Source organism: Panulirus ornatus, chromosome 4 (genome assembly GCF_036320965.1).
Source record: "Panulirus ornatus isolate Po-2019 chromosome 4, ASM3632096v1, whole genome shotgun sequence".
In the NCBI taxonomy this organism is placed as follows: domain Eukaryota; kingdom Metazoa; phylum Arthropoda; class Malacostraca; order Decapoda; family Palinuridae; genus Panulirus; species Panulirus ornatus.
The window spans coordinates 60,114,380-60,126,882 of NC_092227.1; the positions used below are offsets into that span (position 1 = coordinate 60,114,380).

Below are 12,503 nucleotides of genomic sequence, written 5' to 3' on the forward strand. Positions count from 1 at the left end.
GTAAGCGAATGATTGGGAGACATACAAGAGAAAACGGGTTAAGGTCAAGAGGAGGGTGCAGGTGTTGAAAGAGGGAAAATAATAGTTAGAGCATAATGAAAGATCAAGTTTAATGACTTAAATTAGAGCTCTCTGGTCGTATATATTGGTATGAAGAATTTCCTTAAGATCTTATTACACAGTGTTCGACAAAGTGCCACATACGACGAGTCTGTTAACCGAGATCGAATCACACGGAAGAAGGGTTCGAGAATGCTCGCGGATCGTGAACCACCTTGTTGATAGAAAACACCCAGTGACGTCATTTGAAAAAAGCATCCGATTCGCTCAGCGTGACGAGCAGGTCACCACAAGGTTCCATCCTTACTACCATCACGAGCACAAACGATGTGGAGACGGAACCCGAGCGTAAGATTCTCTTAAAATTTGTCGACAACACGAAATTAGCACATCACAGCCCAGACAAAGCAATACTGTTTTTAAGACTAACAAAATAGTTAGATGAATTTATGCCGTGGTTAGAGACACGGCGAATGAACTTCATGGTAGACCAGTGCACAGTAACGCATATTGATGATACATATCAAGAAAAGAAAAGGTTCGTCATATCATCGTAACAAGGAAAAGAAGAAAACGGATCTTATAGTGAATATCAACAATGCTATGAAACAAAATTGGCCAACTGGCGGTTCCTCGATACCATAAAATACACTATACAGTCACCAAAACTTCACCCATCCCCCCCAAAAAAAAAAATTAAATACTTTTATCTCAGAGATAAATACTTTAACTATTTCGGCGTTTATAGCAACGTAGATAATTTACTGATAACAAATTCATCACCTAGAGAGTAACTATATCTGTGCAGTTGACAACAAGGTGAGCTCTGGAATGAGGCATCTCCTCTGTGTCTACTAGCACGGTAATGGCTGGTGTATCTTACCCCGACCCAGGTCCTGCACATGATCACACAGTGGAGACTCAAACGTCAGAGTGGGTCGCCACAGACATACAGTTACTGCATAAGTAGACGTCTTGAAAATGTAACCTGCACATTAGTCATAAAAGACAGAAAGAAAACGTAAACTTTAGAGGAAATACACAAGAGAAAACTGACGCTTCCAAAATGAGTGAAAAAAAAAACGCAAAAAATAATTAAATTTTCAAAAGTAAAGGCGGGGGGTCATGTACCTACACTGCCAGACGTGTTTACCACAATCCCGTTCTTTGAATATTGATCAAGATTTAACGTAAGGTTCAAAACGCCGCACGACGAAAATAACGTCATTAAAGAAAGAAAGAAAAAAAAAGAAGAAAGGGATGTCCAACTTCAGGGTTTTGCCAGTTTCTGCCAACGCAACACCGACGTGTCAACATTCTCCTCCCGCCGTGCCGCACGAAACACGACCCGTCGTCCTACTCTGGTGTTGACTCACGTGATTACAATCCTGGCAACAAAGACAAAGAATTTGACAGTTGAAAAAAAAAAAAATTGAATAAATTCTGAACTACGAGCATCACGCTACACAGCTGAATTTCCGATTTGAAAAAAAAAAGTGGAGATGAATCGCATGTGCAATCACATCTTAGCCAGTGTGATGACCTCACTGTGAGAGAGGAACCCCTGTATATCGTCGTGTCACTGAAGGACAGACCTTGTGGACAAGATATGACACAATGAAGGCGAGAGTTGCAACACACACACCTTGCCTTTCACGGACGCTCACAGCCATAGTGTAGAAAGACTCCGTGGGTTTGATGAACGCCTTCCCGATATCCGGACATTTCTTGGTATCATCCACCGTGAACGACTGGTCTCCAAGACCGTCATGAAACCTGCCTTGGAAGCTGTATATTTCACTGGCACAGACATGCTTAATCACACGATTTAACGAGAGGAGCGAACGAAGACGCTTCCCCGGGTGATCTGCCACTGCACTGTGTGCTCAGTTCAATGGCTCTCGAGAGGCAGAGTTAGATCTCGTTTTCTTTCTTCGAGCTACTGGAAGCAGTGGCATCATTTATGGGAGTGAAGCACAGAACAAACCCCGGACGTGTTACTGACCCAGGGTGGGTTACACATGTGGCTGTCCCCAGCAGACGGGCTGCTCCAGGTGAATACATTACAAGTGGATTACACGAGAAATTCAAGTTGCTGTTTGATCTAGTTCAAAGTACATTTCCTTCGTAAATAAACTGCAGATGTTGCACAGACAATGAAAGGTGAACAGAAAAATTTCCCCTCCAATATCACGGCTAAATATGCATGCATAAGAGCACAGCTAAATATGCAGACGTGATCAGAGATTTTGCCGAACAGGTTTCTCACTTCCTCCGAAATTCGTAAATACTTTTCTCTTGTCTTTTCCTTTTCTGTTTCATAATCCCCTCTATATATCTCAATTAAGGCCTGGCCTTGGCGTAGACTTTTGTTCGTGACTGGAGCCTTCAACATAAAAAAATATATAAATAATTTCAAGATTTGCAGGAGAAAGGATCTCAAACCAGACATATGGATGGCCCTTTTTTTTCGTGCCAAGCCAGACCGTCTGAGGATTGCAAGAGTCTGCATAAAGCAGCTAAATGGTCTTGAACGTTGCAAATGCCATCTAACGTTACCGATACCAGATGTTGCAAGTGGAAATAAAAAACATTATGACCTGATGGGCCACAAGATAATAGACACCCAACTTATGTGAGGGATCTAGCATTCAAATTCTCCCAGCACTGTAGCAAACACCTAAGAAAGCAAACAGGACGATAGGATTTATGAACAGGAACACTGACATACAAAATCAAGAATATATCATTGCCAATATACGTAAGTCTAGGAAGACCCGAACCTCGAATATGCAGTGCAGCTCTGAAACCCTTCCTCCCTCCCCCTCCCAATCTTAGAAAGGGTATTCCTAAATTGGAAGCACTGCAGCCAAGAGCAAATTAATTGATTCCGTTCTAACGTAACAAATCGTATGAAGAGAGACTACGAAATTCAAATTTGTTCTATCTGACCAAAAGGCGGCTTCGAGGCAAGTCACTCATAGAAATATATATATATATATATATATATATATATATATATATATATATATATATATATATATATATATATATATATATATATGGTGTGGGAGGAAAGTTGTTAGAAGCAGTGAAAAGTTTTTATCGAGGATGTAAGGCATGTGTACGTGTAGGAAGAGAGGAAAGTGATTGGTTCTCAGTGAATGTAGGTTTGCGGCAGGGGTGTGTGATGTCTCCATGGTTGTTTAATTTGTTTATGGATGGGGTTGTTAGGGAGGTAAATGCAAGAGTTTTGGAAAGAGGGGCAAGTATGCAGTCTGTTGGGGATGAGAGAGCTTGGGAAGTGAGTCAGTTGTTGTTCGCTGATGACACAGCGCTGGTGGCTGATTCATGTGTGAAACTGCAGAAGCTGGTGACTGAGTTTGGTAAAGTGTGTGGAAGAAGAAAGTTAAGAGTAAATGTGAATAAGAGCAAGGTTATTAGGTACAGTAGGGTTGAGGGTCAAGTCAATTGGGAGGTGAGTTTGAATGGAGAAAAACTGGAGGAAGTGAAGTGTTTTAGATATCTGGGAGTGGATCTGGCAGCGGATGGAACCATGGAAGCGGAAGTGGATCATAGGGTGGGGGAGGGGGCGAAAATTCTGGGGGCCTTGAAGAATGTGTGGAAGTCGAGAACATTATCTCGGAAAGCAAAAATGGGTATGTTTGAAGGAATAGTGGTTCCAACAATGTTGTATGGTTGCGAGGCGTGGGCTATGGATAGAGTTGTGCGCAGGAGGATGGATGTGCTGGAAATGAGATGTTTGAGGACAATGTGTGGTGTGAGGTGGTTTGATCGAGTGAGTAACGTAAGGGTAAGAGAGATGTGTGGAAATAAAAAGAGCGTGGTTGAGAGAGCAGAAGAGGGTGTTTTGAAGTGGTTTGGGCACATGGAGAGGATGAGTGAGGAAAGATTGACCAAGAGGATATATGTGTCGGAGGTGGAGGGAACAAGGAGAAGAGGGAGACCAAATTGGAGGTGGAAAGATGGAGTGAAAAAGATTTTGTGTGATCGGGGCCTGAACATGCAGGAGGGTGAAAGGAGGGCAAGGAATAGAGTAAATTGGAGCGATGTGGTATACCGGGGTTGACGTGCTGTCAGTGGATTGAATCAAGGCATGTGAAGCGTCTGGGGTAAACCATGGAAAGCTGTGTAGGTATGTATATTTGCGTGTGTGGACGTATGTATATACATGTGTATGGGGGTGGGTTGGGCCATTTCTTTCGTCTGTTTCCTTGCGCTACCTCGCAAACGCGGGAGACAGCGGCAAAAAAAAAAAAAAAAAAATAATATATATATATATATATATATATATATATATATATATATATATATATATATATATATATATATATATATATACATAAGTTTTCTCAACGGTCTTTAAATTATAGCTATAAGTAATACTAAATCACAGTGCTTCTTTATTTGATCATGACTGTTATAAGACGTAGAAGAACAATACACACAAGTACTGGTCTCTAGGAACGTCAACTTTGCCAAGTTCGACTATCAACAAAGGTGCATCACAGCTTGCGTTCCCCTGGGAGCCAATGAATCAGATGGGACACTGAACTGACCCAAGTACCTGGCTTATCCTGTCTTTCAATTTAAGCTATAAACAGACTCCTTCTTCCTGCACGATGATAACCTTTTCAAAGTCCGCCTGCTGCTACATTCAGTCGCCCGCAGTGAAAGTGGAAAAATTAGCTTTTATTTATCTGATTAGTGGGATAGCAACAAGCTTCGTCTCACACGCGAGTAAGAAAAGATACAGACGAGAATAATCTATTTGTCTCACTAATCTTCTTATACACAACCTCCTTAAGTGCTTCTTGTACATAACCTCCCTAAATGAACACTACCTCCCTTAATTAGCCATCCCTGCAATGGCTAACCGAGAATTAGGCGCAATGAGCGCTAATTGTATCGTACACTCAAGTGGCCACAGGTAACCTATTGGCTCTAACATGCGTAAGTTAAATGTGACAAACCTTCACGTCTTCCGGAAATCTCGCATCTCACAAAGGAGCAGCTACCGCCAAGGTGAAAATGATCCAGGAAAATGGAAGTTGATCTGCGCATCATGAGGACTCCTCCGGAAATGTCTCGCGTTTCTTATTCTTCTTACAATCGTGGTGACAGCTGCCGTGCACTCGAAAGAGAGCGTCACAAACATCAGTGTGGATGTACAGCGTTATCACAGGCCATCGTGTGCGACAATACGAAAATGGCTACTCCACTTGATACTGAGAGAGAGATATCTCCGGGGCAGGCGAACAACACGCACATTATGTGTACAACACAGTGTGCTGCCTTCTCCTATCACCCCGCTATTGTGGTTGAAGTGTTCTGTGAGCTCTGCTTCAGAAGGAAAACCAAATGAGAGAGATCATAATATGTACGTCCATAGTAAGGGTGAAAAGTACATGCACAAACATAGAGCAACATCGCCTGTGTGTGCCGGCGATCATCAAAACCGATAAGTTAGTTTTGTATTCTAACTTCACCTGTTGGTATCTTCTATTCGTTTTCTAGTGGAAATACTCATGAGCTGTCGTGCGATCATCACACACACCAGATTCTATATCCTCAGCAGGCTGAGTAGGGGTGATGGCCATGTTTGTGTTCTTCCATCTGTTGTCCATTTTTTTCTCTCGTCTTACGACTTCCCGGAGAATACTTCTAGTTGGTCCCCCTGCTACGAGTTTTGCTATATCATCACTGCGTTACTAGGCACGCTGGCTTCCTCGGTCTGACACGACCAACCCGTGGTACCACCACCCATGCTCCCCGCGGTACACAGTACCACAACATCCACCTCGTTTGTTGCCCACGACAAATTTTAGCCCCTTCCCCGCACCCCTTCTTCCCCTCGATTAAACTGTTACGGGCACACAAATTGGTTTAAGCGTGGCTTGTTCCACGCCCCTGTGTCAGGTTTCCTCGCCAGTGTCTGCGCCCAAAGCGTTCTCTCCCACAACCGTTGATCTTTATTTATGTTACGCTGCTGGGGTGGAACACAAATGATATTCGTTTTACGCAATCTTTTTTTTATTATCTTATCTAGCGACCTTTACGATGCTATCCACAACATGAGCTTCGAATTTTACGCTACATGCACAGACCAGCGCTGAGCAGAGATACTAGGCTACACACATAGACAAACGCTGAGCAGCGTAGACCAGCGTTGAGCAAGAGGACTGAATTCAATTCGTGCATCCAAGATGATTTTCCTGTGGAAGGTGGAAGTTAATGTACCCTCACTTTAGCTACATTAAGCATTAATGAATAAATTAACATAATTCGCAGGGAGATGTTTATGCAATGAAAACAGGGGCCAGATGATACAACAAATAAGCTTTCAGAATACAGGAGAGAGAGAGACTAACAGTACATCAGATTTAAGTCATTCCTTTCACTGTGAATTACTTATCATCTTGCTACCTCCAAATTAATTCTTTCGATAATGGTGGCTTTACAAACCTGAATCTGCCGTTCGTCTCGAACATACTGACTGGCTTAATCATATCACCATTCGTCTCCCTTTTCAAGCGGCATAAAGAGAGTAACATCTCAGAATGAGGACGACTGGGGTAAATCCGAAGCTGTAACGTAAACTGTAAAAGGTTATACAAGACAGGGACGAAAACAAGACGAAGGAGCAGATGCGAGCAGTTACTGGGCATGACAGCCTCATGAAGGTTGTATTTCCAGCACAGTCAAATGGTACTATAATAACATCCCTCTACTACTGGGTATTCTACCACAGTTTCTCCATAACACTGTTCCTTGGCCTCGGTTTTCGATAGATGATCTGCGTTTGGTTCAACGTTTCGCCAAACACCGGCCATCAACAGCATAAGAATATACCACGTCACCGAACCAACTGTAAAATCAAATCAGACTAAACCACTCAAATACCACCACTCAGGTGCTGTCGTGTTTCAAACGGGAGTGTGCACTGATGGGGCACCTCCTTAAGAAGGAAAGAAGTGGCAGTTCCAATCCTCCAGGTCGCTTTGCTCGACCATCTATCCAACCCAGGTACACTCCATGGATGCATTTATCACTCAAACTTTCATCACTTTAATGAACTATGAAAGCACAGTCTGTTGCATGTGGTATTCCTATGAAGCATATCGAGTTTTCAACAAAGTCTGAAGGTATATATATATATATATATATATATATATATATATATATATATATATATATATATATATATATATATATATATATATATTCCTGAAGGAGTCATACAGCAAGCTACTGTGCAAGTACAGCCCACATGGTGAATCGAGTTTTCTACTAACTTGTGTGACACAGTTTCCTTTTCTTTAAAGATCACATCATCGCAAAAACTGTGCATTAACGAGAGAGATGATACAAATCCATTCCCGATTGATTCCAATCATTTACCACACATAATACGTACGTAAAAAAAAATACCCTTTCATAATTTTCAAATTTCTAGAATGATTTTTTTTTCATATATCTGCAACTCCCGTAAGAGTAAACAAAACCATCCAATTTCATCGTCTCTGCCAGCACAAAATACTACAGCTTATCCTCAAACGTAACAAAGCAATCAGCAGACCAGGTTATACAGAGTAAACAACCACGGACACTGGTGTTCACATCAGAACCAGGCGTTATCATATATATATATATATATATATATATATATATATATATATATATATATATATATATATATATATATATATATTCATTTTTTTTTTTTTTTGCCGCTGTCTCCCGCGTTTGCGAGGTAGCGCAAGGAAACAGACGAAAGAAATGGCCCAACCCACCCCCATACACATGTATATACATACGTCCACACACGCAAATATACATACCTACACAGCTTTCCATGGTTTACCCCAGACGCTTCACATGCCCTGATTCAATCCACTGACAGCACTTCAACCCCGGTATACCACATCGATCCAATTCACTCTATTCCTTGCCCTCCTTTCACCCTCCTGCATGTTCAGGCCCCGATCACACAAAATCTTTTTCACTCCATCTTTCCACCTCCAATTTTGTCTCCCACTTCTCCTCGTTCCCTCCACCTCCGACACATATATCCTCTTGGTCAATCTTTCCTCACTCATTCTCTCCATGTGCCCAAACCATTTCAAAACACCCTCTTCTGCTCTCTCAACCACGCTCTTTTTATTTCCACACATCTCTCTTACCCTTACGTTACTTACTCGATCAAACCACCTCACACCACACATTGTCCTCAAACATCTCATTTCCAGCACATCCATCCTCCTGCGCACAACTCTATCCAGAGCCCACGCCTCGCAACCATACAACATTGTTGGAACCACTATTCCTTCAAACATACCCATTTTTGCTTTCCGAGATAATGTTCTCGACTTCCACACATTCTTCAAGGCTCCCAGGATTTTCGCCCCCCTCCCCCACCCTATGATCCACTTCCGCTTCCATGGTTCCATCCGCTGACAGATCCACTCCCAGATATCTAAAACACTTCACTTCCTCCAGTTTTTCTCGATTCAAACTTACCTCCCAATTGACTTGACCCTCAACCCTACTGTACCTAATAACCTTGCTCTTATTCACATTTACTCTTAACTTTCTTTCACACACTTTACCAAACTCAGTCACCAGCTTCTGCAGTTTCTCACATGAATCAGCCACCAGCGCTGTATCATCAGCGAACAACAACTGACTCACTTCCCAAGCTCTCTCGTCCCCAACAGACTGCATACTTGCCCCTCTTTCCAAAACTCTTGCATTCACCTCCCTAACAACCCCATCCATAAACAAATTAAACAACCATGGAGACATCACACGCCCCTGCCGCAAACCTACATTCACTGAGAACCAATCACTTTCCTCTCTTCCTACACGTACACATGCCTTACATCCTCGATAAAAACTTTTCACTGCTTCTAACAACTTGCCTCCCACACCATATATTCTTAATACCTTCCACAGAGCATCTCTATCAACTCTATCATATGCCTTCTCCAGATCCATAAATGCTACATACAAATCCATCTGCTTTTCTAAGTATTTCTCACATACATTCTTCAAAGCAAACACCTGATCCACACATCATCTACCACTTCTGAAACCACACTGCTCTTCCCCAATCTGATGTTCTGTACATGCCTTCACCCTCTCAATCAATACCCTCCCATATAATTTACAAGGAATACTCAACAAACTTATACCTCTGTAATTTGAGCACTCACTCTTATCCCCTTTGCCTTTATACAATGGCACTATGCACGCATTCCGCCAACCCTCAGGCACCTCATCATGAATCATACATACATTAATTAACCTTACCAACTAGTCAACAATACAGTCACCCCCTTTTTTAATAAATTCCAGTGCAATACCATCCAAACCTGCTGCCTTGCCGGCTTTCATCTTCCGCAAAGCTTTTACTACCTCTTCTCTGTTTACCAAATCATTTTCCCTAACCCTCTCACTTTGCACACCACCTCGACGAAAACACCCTATATCTGCCAGTCTATCATCAAACACATTCAACAAACGTTTAATATATATATGTATACATATATATATATATATATATATATATATATATATATATATATATATATATATATATATATACTGAATGTGTAAGGAAATGGGGGAAAGGGTAAGTGGCATTATAGGAAACCTATGAATCTACAGACATACACTATTACCTCATATTACGTCGTATGAGGGAGAGAGCAGTGTGAGGTTTTAGAAATGAAGTCTTAAAATGGTTGTTTTTAGTGGCCTTTTCCTAGCGTGTAAATACACGAAGAAAAAAAAAAAGTAAGTGGGACGAGCAGTACTAGAAATTATAACCTAAAAATTAGTCCAAGCTCTCTAGGTCTAACATAGCCTGAATTCCCTTTGAAACAAGCGCTTAAACCGTTCAGCATTTAGCCAACCACTGGACACATCCCGATCAACGATTAAGGTGATGAATGAGCCAGGGTACTTACCGCAGGCAGGCCGACGGGTAGGTAGGTAGGTAGTGTGGGTGGCGACCGCTATCAAGTCACCTTACAGGTGAGGAATCACTTTTTATACAGTTCCCAGACAGTCACACTACAAGTCAGGTACTATACACATATTTCCAAAGTCTATCAATGAACGTGTGCGTCAGTCAGAAAGTTATCTTCTCTTTACGCAACACATTTCACCGTATCATCCACCAAACACCGTACACCAGTAATCGTGCACAATTTTTTTTCCACCGATTGTTCACAGTTATAAAACATACCTGGCGTTCATTCTTCCTTAACACAGTTTTTCCACACCATTTCGAGTCGGTCGTACTCTGGTGGATGAGGAGCGTACGAGTGCAGCAGCAAGCAACGATATTCAGTATTACGAAGGCCATGACTCCCGTCATACACATCCTCCAGCTGTGACATAGGCTGTTAGACTCACCACTTCGCAATCCAGCCAAGTGAGTTCGTAAAGTAATCAAGCCTCTCTTACGTCATTATGTGTCTTACCACAAAGGTAGCTGGATACTTGTAACACAGTTCGTATGATTCTTTTCCCTCCCTCTCTCGAATGTGAATCTCTGGCACTGTAAACTGCTCGTGATTTGCTGAACCTGTCTACGTTCATGGTGATGACTGCAAAACCCTTGCACAATACCAAGGTTCGACTCCATAAAAAGAATCACATTATTTACAGGTGTCGTTTAATGCGCCTAGTCTGAGGGTTTCACCACGTATTAAGAGTGTATCTATAAAACACACGAGCTATACTAAACTATAAGCGTCTCACGTCCTGCCTCCGAGGAAGCCAGGAGGGAACTGAGGTGTTTTGACCTCTTCCTGGATGGCAGGCAGGACCAGGTAGCAGAGGGTCATAACAGCAGTTTCACCATCGAACTGGTCGTTTGGCAGGGTAATTATACATGCGTCCTATACTAAATGTCTCCGTTTTCTATGATTCTTTTTTCTATGTTATAATAAATCCTAGTTATGATGCTACTAACTACCTCTAGTAACGCTGACGGGCGAGGACATCCTGCTGACACCCTAGGCAAACGAGTGGTCGGGGCACCGGTTGTTTGTGTGCTCTGGGCGGCATCACGACCCGTGTACCAGCCTGGCGTTACCACGACTGTGGTTGATGGTGACACGACAGTCCCTAACGTGACGTAACATACGCTGTCACATCATCAGTACGGAAGGAAATAAGTGTTAGGCCTCTTGGTCCACACATGGCAGCTTCTCCTCACTCTGACCCGTCTACGTTCGCTAAAGCACAGACACGAATTAAATCCCCAGTTAATACTGAACACCGACCAACAGCGCGATCAGTGAGGCTTCCAATAATATGATTCACAGTGAAGAACTACACGTGGGACTCCGTACTTGCAGTAAGAACCTGCGGCGACCCACTGTCTCTGAACGAAGTGTTAACTTATTGACGACGACCTGACCTGGTGGCAGGTTGTGACTTCACCTGACGTAAGAACCCCCAGCGAAACGTGTGTGTGTGGTGGCCCAACCTACAGCAGCACCTGCAATGTTAATCCCGTGACATACATACTCGATGTCCGGTATCGGCAGATCAAGAGATGCCGCTGTAATTATAGATGACCCGATCCTTTCCATAAGGAGATCGACTCTCAGTCCACCAGCATGGAGAAGGTCAGAGCTTGCGACATTCAGCTTCTATGTCTTCTAATTCCCTTCGGGAATAGCTACCCCTGCCAGACCTAACTTCGCCGCCTTGTAAGTACCCGGGAACCAAGACATTCAGGCACTGGACTCACCACCAGACGACAAGTGTATCACTCAGGTACTTGAAGTCTTGGTAATGTGACTCCAGACTCAAGCAGCCCTTCGGGCTTCCCCTCCGTCAGTAGATATCCCAACGTGACTCCTGATGTTCCATCTTCCTGGCAGGTTTCATTGTGGCGCCTCATCTCCGATATCCACCTCCGGCAGGACTTGCTCGGGACATCGCCTCCGCCCGTCACAAGCAGCAGCTGTAACCACAACGGAGCTACGGTCACGCCTGCGGCACTCCTGCAATCCAGGCACAAACCGGTAGACGTCACACGGGCCACACCCACCTCCTCCGACAGGACCTCGTAGTCGACCCGGCAGCTTCTCCCGCGAGTTCCTGCTTCAACTTGACGCCTCGTACCATCACCAGCATCACAGGACCCCTGCTGAGCGTGTCGACCAACGTTATTTGACCTCATCCTCTCCACCACAATCCTGCTCGTCGTACCTGGGTTATCTCAACCAATAAAGTAGTGTTGTTTTCCTTGTTGTGTGAAGAGTTTCCGTGCCCCCGTCTCTTAGCTGTCCCACTCCAACAGTCCCTACCAGAACGCCCGCTACAAACTGATATGTAAAATGTATGGCATAACATCAGCTGTTATGGGCAGCTTACAATAGAATACCCAGAGAGATATG

At 43.3% G+C, this 12,503-nt stretch overlaps 1 protein-coding gene across 7 annotated transcripts in view; it reads right to left on the reverse strand.

Moving 5' to 3' along the window:
• Positions 1–12,503, reverse strand: part of LOC139766508 (uncharacterized) — a 1,237,960-nt gene that overhangs the window by 497,965 nt on the left and 727,492 nt on the right. The gene's annotated exons all lie outside the window — the stretch shown is intronic.